The 13,586-nt window shown below is 32.1% G+C and overlaps 1 long non-coding RNA gene across 1 annotated transcript; it reads left to right on the plus strand.

The window, feature by feature from the left end:
• Positions 1-4,553: 4,553 nt before the first annotated feature.
• On the plus strand, positions 4,554-5,375 carry LOC129312717 (uncharacterized). Its single transcript, XR_008593685.1, has 2 exons — positions 4,554-4,629; positions 5,083-5,375. It is a non-coding gene; the product is annotated as an uncharacterized LOC129312717 (long non-coding RNA).
• Positions 5,376-13,586: the final 8,211 nt, after the last annotated feature.

Consider the following 13,586-nt stretch of genomic DNA (forward strand, 5'->3'; position numbering starts at 1 on the left):
AGAATAAAGTAAAAGAATTGTAAGCCTACAAGATGTTTTCTTTATATTCTATCTAAGCATTAAATTGACAAATTTCAACTAGAAAAAAAAAAACATTATACTTAGATTTGAAACTATTCCAAGAAATTTCCGCCTAAGAAAAACCCATTCCAAGAAATAATCAATGCACAATAACCATAATTTGAAACTCCTTCGTATTTCAAAACATTAATTAAATTTCAATCTCTGGAAGTTATCAAGACCAAAATTTTATCAATTTTTTTTCCCAAATCATGATCAAGAATGAAAGAAGTACCCATAACCCAACCACATTAATTGAATATATTCAACAATTAAACTAAAATTCATAAATACATATTAGAAGAAATGAATTGAAGGAATCAAAACTGAAGAGAGAGACAAATAGAGAGAAGGAAGGATTTTAGATAGCAACAATACAAAGAACTAACGAAACAGACCAAGTTCAAACTTCAAAAGATGAAGTTGTGCAGCAAGGCTGGAGGAACAATGAACAAGAAGAACTTGGACAGTGGAGCAAGAATTATGTGTCCATGCTTCAGGTTAGAGTGCCACGACAAGAAGGGAAGCAACAACAGCGACAGACAGGACTCTTGCAGAAACAGTGACGACGCTATCCTAGTGATTTCAAATCAGACAGCCATGGTGGACAGACGAAGGAGTAGAAGAGGAGGAGGGAGGCGTCAACTTCAAGTGCCGATGAAGATGCAGATTGGAGAAGAGCAGTCAAGCACAAGGGTTTTCTGTAAACGACGACCTCGATGGTAGGGACTCAACGGCGTGGGTAGCGAGGTCACCATGTTCCCCTTCTGATTTCACATCAGAGCAGCACGACAAAGGAGTAGAGGAAGGAGGAGGCGGTGGCGGCACACTAAGGGACAAAGGGTAATTGAGCGAGGGGTTTCTTTCACATTGCGATCTGTGAAGAAGAATGAGAGTGGCTGAGACTCGAGATTGGGTGTTTGCGTGTGGCGTGGTGGAATGGAAACTCACGTGGCAGACTTGAATTTTTTCAAAAAAATTTTTATATATATATATATATATATATGCATCGAGAAAAGTTGATAATACGTGACATTTTAAAAATTTAACTCTAATTAATTAAATTAAATGAGGATAATTTAGTAACTTAATGTGATGTATAGTCAAAAAAGACTAATGAATATGTTGGGTTGTAATTTCAATTTTAAGTTTAAGTTTGAAGTGAAGTTAGATCACTGCACCTCAAAAGGGAAGAAAAATAAAGAAATGTGGTTATATACCACATGCTGCGATGTATGTTATATGTGCCACAATGCATTAAGTTAAAAAAACATTAAGAGATCTCTATATACCATATGCCTCAGTGTATGTGGCATGTGGCATGGACCACGGCCTATAGGCAAAATTTAGAAGAAATAAGAGCATGATTTCAACTAGAAAAACAAAGAGAGAAAAGAGGTTTGAGTGAGAGGATGAAGGAGAATACCAAGAGTTCTGCTAGGGCTTGAAAACTCAAAACTTTAAGAGTGTTTTGGAGCTTCCAATAAGTTGAGGTAAGTTTCTCAATCCTTAATTTTCCTTTCTCTTCCTTTTTTGACAAATTTAAAGGTTAAGGCTTGCTTTCAGACCATATGAGCTATATGTTATGTTAGCAATGGTGAAATCTAATTTGAGTCGTGTCTAAGGACACTGTCCTTAAGAGCTATTCCGCCACACTGGGTTGATTGCACGGCAGCTCTCCAGGATTAAACAGACTCTTCCTACTAGAAGTAGGGACACAGAACAACAGAAACTCACAGAATATACTCAAGTAACTGCATAATGAACTAGTATGATAGAAAAGAAGAGAAAAGCCAAGAGTACCAAGGCTCTTTTTAAACTTGTGGCAAGCATTGCCTTTTATAGGCAGATCTCATATTGCTGGACAATAAAACCACCTTAATCGCAATTAAAAAACGGTTTCAAATAATAATGTTGTTTAAATTATATGTTATAAAATAATAAATAGAGTTAAATAATAATTAATATTATTAATTTATAATTATTCCTTTTGAAATACTAAAAAATATTTATAATATTCAACAATCCCCCACATATTTCAGAAGGAAGAAAAATTTTCTTGAACATAATTTATAACTCCACATAATAGTTTTCAAAACCTTAGAAAACATGCCCAATCTATTTGATACCACATTTAGCTCACTTTTCCTTTAAGCCCATTTACTTGCCCAAGCTTATACCTTAGTATACATAAACTAAGGCCTTCATTCATTTGAGCAACATGGGACTTTCCTTTTTAATATAATTGCAACAATTCCCACATGTGTCAAAAGGACCACTATCATCTGAGTTATTTTCACGGAAGATAATCATTTCGAATTTAGTGTCTTTCACTTGAACCAAACCTAGACTAATAAAACTTAACATACAGAAAAGTCAGTGTAACTTTGTTATTGAACCAACAGATCTTGGTCGTGTGCTAGAGGTTTTATTAGTTGCATTATACCCTACAATTTTCGTTGTTAACGCAGTTTTACACATTATCGGCCATGTGCGTGCCTGGTTTTAACAAATGCTTTAGAGATTTCACCACGATCTCATAGGAGCGGCCCCACTCCACATTTGTATAGGTGTTTTCATCAAGTGTATTTGCAATGAATACACCATTCACAAGGACTATGAAAAACATTAAGAGCTTTTGCTCAGCCTTCGATCAATGCATTCTAGCACTTTCTGAAGCTATAGGAAGGGACAAAAAATTTAGTGCTAGCAGAACTAACAAGTGACTTGTTCTTACCCATTGAACCTTCTTCATGGGATCTCCAATCATAAAGGTTGGGTTGCCATCACTGTTAATTTCAAATTGGCTTAAGTCCCATTCCCCTCGACATTTGAATAATTAAAATTCTTCCCAAGGGCTAGTTAATAGATCTATCAGATTTACATCTGATCTCATATAATTGATTGAGATAACTCCCTTTTTTAGCATGCTTAATTGTATCTCAAATGATATTTACCTATGTCATTATTCTCTTTGCAATGACTATTGCCATTTAGCAATTATAAATCATCAACATAATGTGTGTCGGTTTTACCCTCAATGCAGTATTATTCGCTAAGAAGTTTCTCAACCACTTAGCCTCATTATTAGCCAACTTCAGAGTAATAAACTTTGACTCAAATAATATTTTATTTGGCTACTAATAGATTTTTCTTCATTTGAATATAAAATTCAGTCAACATCATTGTATTGTCTTAATACAATGGAAATCTATTATACATGATACCACCATTTATGGTATCCCTCAAATACTCATTTGTCTCATGCTCTTATGAGACTTAATCTCCATACAACGTATGTTATGGGATTAACACTTATTAATGCAACAAACTCTCACAAATTTGTGCATACACAAATTAAGCAACAAAAATGTATCATTTTTTTTAAATGACATATCAACCTTATAAGAATTCATCAACACTATGTGTTAGTTTTACACAACAAAATAATTGCTTAGATAATCTTTAGCAACTTAGCCTTCAATCTAGTTTTAAATTAATGAGCTTAGACTTTATGTAACATCCCAATATAAATTTTAATAGTTAATTTGGGTTAATAGAAAATTTAAAAAAAAATAAAAAAAATAAAAAAATAATATTATTATAATAATAAAAAAAGGTGTAAAAACAAGAAAGAAAGGAAGAAGAAGAAGAAAACGAATTTGCTTCGTCCGCCGCCTCAACAGTGACAATAATAAAATAATAATAAAAAAGAAGAAGAAGAAGAGAGAGAAAATAATTTAAAAAAAATGTGGGACCCACTGAATTTTTATAAAAACTCACCTTCCTTCATTTCCTCATTCATTCCTGCGCGCGAACTGAGGCGGAGAGAACGCGAGTCACCAGTGCGAAATATCTAAATTTTTAAGGTAAGAGTTTTTAATAGGATATTTAGGGTGTGATTTTAAGCTTTTTAAGACTAAGTAAGTGTTCTAAAAATTTTTCTTAGTCATCCTTCTTCTTTAGTTTCTGAGTTTGTAGTGGTAGAAAATTTAAGATCTGGAAGAGGGATGAATTTATGTTGAATAAATATGGTTTTTGAGGTTGTCAGTAGTATAATAAATGTTATAGAGTATAAATTTGTTAATGATCTTTGAATTTATGGCTTATGGATCAAATTCTAGACTAGATCTGAAAATATATGTTGATTTATTGAGGTTTAGATGATTATTTAGGATGAGAAATGAATTCTTATGGCTATAGGATTATGATTCTAAGCTAGAGATTTAATTTTTAATTTTTTGGGTATTTTAGGTACGAATTTATGAAATAAAAAGAAAAATTTTGATAATAAAAATTAGTTTAGAAGTTGATTTTTAGATTATTAATGTTTATTGATAATTAAAAGAGGAGTTAAAAATTATACTTAATAGTATTAACTATAGATTTGTATTAAGATTGAGATTAGGAATTATGTTATATTTTTAATTCTATTATTAGAATTATTTTATTAGTTTCAAAAATTGAAACTAATATTTATAAATAATATGTTATTTGTAGATTGTATTACTGGTGAAGATTGTGGTGAGAGAGAAATTTTAAGGAATAATTTATTGAAAAAGCCACAAGGTAACCATGCTTTTAATTTATAATTAGTGTTACTTCTTGTTAATTGGGTGATTATTGAGAAAATTATAAATTTTGTAATATTATATAATTGTGCAATATTATTATAAATTTATTTGATTATTGTGGGAGGTGTTGGGAGATTTGCTATTATTGTTGTATTTATGTGCCACGTGGTATGCCCCTATTGGAGCTCAATAGGTGGTTTGTAAGGGCTCGGGCTAATCTACCTTTGGCCGGGTAATTTAGCACCGAGTGAGGGCTACGGCTCGAGGTTAATGGAGGGATATAAGGATGGTTGTTTGTGTGTATTGTAATATTTCATATATTTGTTGGAATTATATTATTTTTAATTCTCACTTAGTAAGCACACACTTAACTGTTTGTATACACTATCATAAATTGGCTTTGGTTACTGGGACTTTTGAGTCTCATTATGTGGTTAACAATTTTCAGGAGAAGAGCCAAGAGTGACACGTGGAGGAGTCCCAGAGGCTTAGTGGTATAGATCCACTGTCTCTTTTGGGTATTTAATTTATGATTTATAATGTGTTATATTGCCAATATTAGGACTTTTTTATGTTTATTGTCAATTATATGAATATATAAATGTAATCATGCCTTTCAAACTATTTCTATTTTTGGTACAATTTGGATGACTGTAATTTTAATATTTGGTTTACTTTGGATTGGTTAAAATGGCATGATTATAAGGCCAAATAACTGGCTTGTGTTGAAAATTGACTAAATTGCTTATTTTACTTGTTGGGAGTATAAGGATGGACAAATGTGATTTAGTTTACTTGTTGGGAGTATAAGGATGGACAAATGTGATTTAGCCTAATGGCATGTGGGAGGTAAAAATTTATCTGAAATGTTATAGTGTGTGAGTTGAAGCCAATTATAAAATATTTTATATCGAAATTATTGATATAAAAATGTGTTGGGTGGCTGTAACCCAACTATGGTTGAATTAAATTATTAAAAAAAAAATTTTTGGTGTGTTACACTTTACCATAGTCCTATCATTATATTTTGATATCATCACTACCAAGAGTGGATAATCACTAGTGAATTTTCTCACACAAATTTATAACTCAGTAAACATTCACGTATTTTATATAGTGGAAATCCACTATTCTCAATTCCATATTTTAAAAAATTAGTTATCTCATGAGATCATAACACAGATCATTATTTACAACAATGAATACTCCTGCTAAGATATATTATTAAATAGGTCATGCGCCTATTTCAAAATTCATTTATCTATACTAGACAAATGATTAACTTTTGTGCCACCACCTTGATAGATCACAATTTTTTTTTAGCATTTATGCAAGTCATAAAGTCTCCACATAATTTTTCTCTAAACAGACTAATATTTTGGCACAACACATTTTTGCAACAAACTCCATACATTAGGCACCCCCACACTTTCAGATACTTTAATTACATGAAAAATATTTTTCATGCCTTAACAACAATAATTCTAATTAAATTAGAATCTTATCATATAATCTCCTACCATTCTAATTAAATTAAAATTTCTCATAATTTAAACTCACCATGCATAAACCCATGCACATAGCCCCACAATTTGGTTATTAACACATAATCCAGACATGTTAAAACTCGAGGATGAGGCACAATAAAAAATAAAAATTATTTGTATATCAATGAACATGACATACCAATCTACCATATATATGTGTGTGTGTGTGACTTTCACACATGCTATCATGATATGTTATACTTGTCGTGTAATATTATGAAAGCAACGTGCCATTTGTAGCCAAGAATATTGAATGCATTAAATACTAAATGTAAACTCCATAACTTGAAATAATATATTTCAAGTGGCGCAATTTATCAAATTATGTGTCCCCAAGTAATTGGAAGTTAAACATATGTGTCAATTTATCAATTAGACACTAGTCTCAAAAAATTTAGATTAGTGGACATTTAATTTTCCTTTAATCCAAACAACTGTTACCACACATATGATAATTGCATATTATTGTCCAACATTTGATATAAAAGTATACTTATCCAAACATAAACAAAATAGGACACCCATAGAAATACTACCATCAGTTTCATGACCTCAAAGTGTACATAAATGAATTGTCTCAATAAAAAATTAATGTAAATTTTCTTTTCCTTTTCGAGAGAGGAGGCATATTTGCCATCTCCAAACAAAGCCCGTAATTTGCAATTTAATCTCACAATACCATTTATGCTTCAGACAAAATATCAATAAGTGTTGAAAATTATCATGTAACCACTTTATAATAATTCATACACTTTTCAAATACAATAAACACCACATTAATTTCTAAATAATCAAAATGTATCATAATTAGGGAATCATAATCCTCAGTGGTAAATAACATTCACTTAATTACAAATATTTAATTCACAAAAAAAGTTAATCCCACTAAACGACATATATTGAGTATATTATCATGAAAGATTGCAACTTCTGCCAATCAACATAACAAAAACATTAAGGATCAAGCTTTAATTCCAACATTTTCAAACAACTGACAAGCAAATGATTTAAATAAATTCTCATCATTCGCGTGCCAAAAAAAATAAACTCCCTACTGAACATTAAAATGTTTAGCCATAAATATAATTTGAAGGAATTCGTTCACAATCTTTTTTCCTTAAAAAATTCCACGCGAGCCATACAAATTCTTTAATGCTATAAATGCCATTAACTGCCAAATAAAACCTTGATCGTTGAACAAAAAATTGCATATAAAGCATCAAATTGATTAGGCTAATTAGTGACAAATATTACTTTGCCTTTTAAATTAGCACATGGAGAGAATTTCTTTTCTCATCAAGCAATTCTCACCTTAAACTAACAAACTGCACAAATAAATGTATACATACTCATACACGTCCACTCATCACTAGAATCATTGGCAAAATTATAGTTCATATGCATACCTGTATGTAGCAGAAAACCAAGCTGCATTACCATAAAATGAGGTCGGGAAAAAGCATGTTCAATAAGAGCACATCTATTATCTCTGAAATAGAATAGGATCCCATATCTGTCGTCTTCCAATCACTACAATTGCCACAAAGGGCTTCTGAAGATGTAAATATAGGACCAAAGTCCAGGGGCTAGGGGCCACCAGCCTGCCGCCACGGAAAAACCTCCACTCAATTCACACAATTCCCAATATGCTTACTCTTAGTGAGCTGAGTGCCTCGACTTCCAGCATATTCAGAAAGAGAATTCTAAATTTCCTTTGATATCATATGCCAAAAAGGATCCCATTAACCATAGAAGCAAATAACCATCATCCGAGGCTCGTCATCTAGTTAGTAGCTCTTAAGATTGTTAGCAATGGTGAAATCTAGTTTGAGTCGTGCCCAAGGACACTGTCCTTAAAAGCTATTCCGCCACACCGGGTTGATTGCACGACAGCTCCCTAGGATTAAACAGACTCTTCATACTAGAAGTAGGGACACAGAATAATAGAAACTCACAGAATATACTCAGGTAACTGTACAATAAACTAGTATGATAGAAAAGGAGAGAAAAGCCAAGAGTACCAAGGCTCTTTTTAAACTTGTGGCAAGCATTGCCTTTTACAGGCAGATCTCATAATGCTGGGCAATAAAACCACCTTAATCACAATTAAAAAATGATTTCAAATAATAATGTTGTTTAAATTATATGTTATAAAATAATAAATAGAGTTAAATAATAATTAATATTATTAATTTATAATTATTCCTTTTGAAATACTAAAAAATATTTATAATATTCAACATGTTTGAACCCATTAATTTAGATAGAATTAATAAAAGTTGATTGGGTTGTTTAAACCAAGTTTAAAGTCTTGTGCACATTTTTGATAGTTGGAGAGCATTTATGTTTGAATTTAGAGCACTAAATGTGATGTTGGGAGGTTGTTGAAGATCATTAATGGTGAGTAGAATGTTTAATGGAGTTAATGTGAGTTAAAGGAAGTTAATATACCTAATGGATAAGCCTAAATGCTGGAGATAAGAGCTTCAGAATTTTTTTTTTGGATAAGGGTTTTGGGATATTTAAAATGTTGCAACAAAGAGCTTGATTGTGTAAATAGTGACGTTGATGATTGTGGGATTGATTAATTGTAAATTAATCATTCTATGTACCATTTTGGCTTGAGAGTAAGCTTGAAAGCATTTACGTGAGGGGTAAACCTTTGAGAACCTAAAGGTTTAAAGTAATTGAGAGAAATCTATTTTATATAGTTGTATGTTAATTGTTATAAATTTATGAAATGATATATTTATCATTAATGATTAATCCTATTTCATGTTTGGCAAGAATACCTAATGAACTTTTGTTAATCAATGAATAGTGAATATATGAGCCAAATGTGTGCATGTTTTCAAGTATTGTTTAAGTGATGTGAAGAACATGTTTTAATTTGATTAAGCAAAGTTATATGCATGTACATATGATAATATGAATTTAGTAACTATGAGATATTGGTAATGTGAATGTTGAAATGTAATGGTTTAAGAATTGAAAATTTGATATGAGGATAAGTGATTCTATGTGATGTGATGGTATGAAATTCTATGTCATGCTCACATGTGAAAGCTTGTTGACTGTAATTGAAATCGATGGGCTTATTGTTGTATATGAGAACATGTTGAATGCATGAGCATGGACTGATTGCTTGATTGTTTGGCGAGAGTTTACTTAGGAAATGGAATAGATAAATTCATGTAGTATTATATGGCCACCTTTCAGTATCTAAAGGCTAGTCTTATCCTATTGTTTGTCGAAGGATTCAAACTTAACTAACATAACCTGTTTGTCGAGAAGATTAACTTAGGGTTTACATTACTCTAGAGATTTGAGATTGAGAGAAATCGTGGTCTAAGAGTGAGTGTAGCAATTTGTAGCCGGATTGCTCCTCACAGTTGGTAAGCTTGGGTAATCCATTTACATGGATAGAGCTTCATTTGATTTATAGCCCATGATTTTAGTCGAAAGGTATAAGGAGAACATAAAGTTAGTTTGATCATGCATATTACCTGATGTGTCATATGATTGCTAAGTTTGTGACAAGTCATGATATTTGATTGTGCTATTATCATAAAATTGTTATTATCGTGACAATATGCAATTGTTATTGTGGTGGTGCTATTGCCACATGGTTATTATGATTGTGATGATGTGCATTTGTGATGATTTAAAACAAATGATTATTGTGATAGTGATATAAGCTAAAAGAGAATATAATGCAAAATAATTTATTGATGTATACATGCATATTTTTAATCAATGAATATGAGACTGCATATGATAGATGAACCTTAGTTATTGAGTAGTAAAACTCACCCCTCTCTCTTAACCTTTTACAAGTTTTAGCTTTGATGTGGATAAAGGGAAAGCTTCTGAGGCTTAGGGATTCAATATTCCTACTGTACAACCTCTTTTTATTTAGATTAATGTGTAATTTATGATGATACTTGTCAATTAGGATTGCATTTTTTTTTATTATACTTGCATTAAATTATTTGAATGATGAGTTGATGTATTTCAGGCATTGGGTTGTTGTATATGCATGAATTATTTATTATAGGGCTAAAATACTAAAATACAAGTATAGATATATGTGCTATTGATACAAAAGTATGAATATTTAAAACATGGACCTCTCTCTTTTGTTTTTAGTTTTAAGGGGTTGAGAGTTAAAAATAAAAAATATATATATTATTTAATCGTTGTGGTTTGTTGCTCAGGTAGTCTTAAGTTTATTGATTGTAGTTTAGGTGTTGGTCGTGACCTTTGGCACTTGTGATGGGTTTTGGACACTTGTGTTATATGAAAATGTGTAAAAGTGAGAAAATTTTGTTTAGGTATCTAATTTCTTTGTGTGAAATTATTTTGGAGTAAAACTTATGCCATTAGATAGTTTAAGTAAAAAGCTTTTTGTAGGCACTTACATTACCTTGATTTGACATTGAATAGAGAAGTGGGGCTTGTCAAAGTTTTTCCTCGGTGTTGTCAAATTTTATGCAACGTCGCAGCACACAGCACAGAGGGAAATAAGCCATAACACATGTGCATATGCCGTAGTGCATCCCTCTATCATTTCCCTCACTTGATATTTTTCAAATAGCTTTGAGGCTTTTTGATTATCAAATGGTATCATATACTTTCATACTTATTTTTAATTTTTTTAGACTTAATATAGTCATATTTGAATTATTTTTAAAAGTTTAAACTTGAGATCCCAATTTTTGAGAGAAATACCTTTAGATTTTGAAATATCTTTTAAAATGATTAATTGTGGTTGGGGTAATCCATTTGAATTAGTCCCTTGATTATCTGAGAGTTTATGATTAATTGGTGGATTAGTAAGGGCAACCTTGCATAACTTATAGCCTATCCCACCCATATGTACTATAAACAGGTTAGCTTATTTTTGTAGCCCTATAAACAGGCAGGTTTTTACCTTGCTCAATTTGCCCAGTACAAGTTATAAGATTTTCTTTACTATTCTCCAATTAACTCCAAATTTTTAAGAAAATCAAGAGATTAACCCTAAATAAGAATTTTTAAGTTGTAACATTTATCAAAATAGGATCTCAAATTTTCAAAGTTTTCCAACATGATACACTATCTTTACAAATATTAATCAGAGTACAAATGATATGCAGAAGTGTAACACTTGCCCTGAGTGTTATTCAAAAATCACATAATTTAAAAAAACTAAGTGTGATTAAGGAGTTGATCCTCTAACCAACTTAAGAAATAAATCATTTAAAACCTAAAAAAAATTATAGGTTCTACCTATAGTGCACAGAAGCAAGCTAGACGAAAGTAAAATAAAAAGATGCGGTCATGATAGCATTAAATTGCTGTCATGACAGCCCTCCTGGGCCAAGTTCTGGGAGGTGTCGTTCCGTCATTCAACCTCCGATCAAAGTGATTTTAAAGCTTACATGTCACATTCAAAGGATACTATAAGTTTACCAAATTTTAAAAATATCTAACGGTCAAATTAAAAATTAGACATGTTAAAAGATTGGTTATTTTTGCTGTCATGACAGCTTACCTCTGGACTAACTTTTGGGGTGCACCATTTTATCATCTGACCTCCGATCGGAGTGATTCTAAATCTCACATATTAATTTTAAATATTACTATTGGCATACCAAATTTTGAAAAGATCTAATGGATGGATTAAATTTTATGCATGTTGCAACATCAACAAATATTGCTGTCATGACAGCTCCTCCGGACCAAATTTTGGAGTACACCATTTCTCCATCAGGTATCTGATCGATGTGATTCTAAAACCCACATGAAGCTTATAAAAGGTTTTACTTGTGACCTAAATTTTAGAGAAATTCAATGGTCGGATTAAGTTTCGGACACCCGAATGCAAAAGTGCAGTTTTTTTGGTAAAAACTATTTTCAAAATTATCCAAATCTCATCCTAATGGTCACAAACTTGTGAGAACACTTTGGACACATCAAATAGGACTAAAAACACCTGATAGAATATTTAAATGATAGAAAAACCCTTTATACTAAAATTTGACCACCTGGGTGCCATTTCCCAAAATGGACCCTAAACCCTCAAAATGCATAAATCACACAAGAGTGGCCAAAAACTATTTCAAATATCATATACACCTATGAATACACGCTAAAAATTTCTACTTGGCTCAGAGATCTCTGTGGGGCCCACGCACCCACTCTCTTTATCCAAGGTGTATGTTTGCCCATAACACACCGTTTGCAATGCAACCATTTTGCATTTGCTTGTGGAATCATATATATACCAAAATAAATATTCGCTTGTAGTAAAAACTTGGTCTACTAAATAAATTCATCAAAATCACACACCATAGCCAAGTTTCCTAGCCACAAGTCTACAAGCAGACAAAAATTCATACACAAGCCATACAATCCACACATACTCACGCACATATACATAATCATATCCTACTGGCACCCTAATCCTAAATACATTACAATAGATTTGCTCAAAAGAAAGGGGTTGCAGTTCTTTACAATTCACAAAAAACCCCTAACTCTGCTCCTTTCCTCGTTCTCCACTGGTTCCTTCGCCTGGACTTAGAATATTGAAAAGAAAGGGGTGAGACAATCACAGTCTCAGTAATAGAGAAATCTACATTGATTATTATAAAGTAAGCCATAATCGAATAAATGAATGATAAATTTAACATAGTATATAATGTAGCCATTTAAAATGCATGAATGCATGACGTAGGCGGGTATGGCCTTTCATGACCAACAGAATGCCCCTTGGCACTCTTTAACTCGCAGGTAAACCTTATACCTACTTATACCTCTACAGGTATAAAATATAATCTAAGGCATGATCTAATCCACTGAACCGCTTATGTCCCTTCGACGTGAATCCTGAACAGTCGAAGCTAACTCCCTCCCAGAGCCAGCTAGACTTACTCTCCATGTGAGGGCTACCTTGGCCTAGGCACTCAACCTCACACTTCATATGTTGGATTCCCTCCCCTACTGAGAGGTGTCGAATACTAACCACTTTAGTGCACTGAGCCCATAATATGTAAGGCAACACTGAGTACTGACAGTGTGCCATAGAATATCAAAAGTCCACACCTTTTTATTGGTGAACTCCCACCGAGATCATGCCTTTTATTCGTGTCTACCTTTCTCGAGTATTGACCACTTCAACACTCTAAGGTAGTATAACATTTATAAATCTCCCTTAAACGGTTCCTTAGCTTATCTAAGGTTCCTTACTTCGTTACACTTTCTTAAATACAACTTCTATTCCTTATAATTAAAATACATGTAAACAAATCTCGTTTCCATAAAAACATTGTTGTTAAACAATTAGAAAACATATTTGTACTATAATCAAAGTAGTACACCGTAACCCTTTATAAAGCACATTTAATCTTTTAAAACATGT

Source organism: Prosopis cineraria, unplaced genomic scaffold, assembly GCF_029017545.1.
Source record: "Prosopis cineraria cultivar Desert tree isolate PC_DT_omini unplaced genomic scaffold, ASM2901754v1 PC6, whole genome shotgun sequence".
In the NCBI taxonomy this organism is placed as follows: domain Eukaryota; kingdom Viridiplantae; phylum Streptophyta; class Magnoliopsida; order Fabales; family Fabaceae; genus Prosopis; species Prosopis cineraria.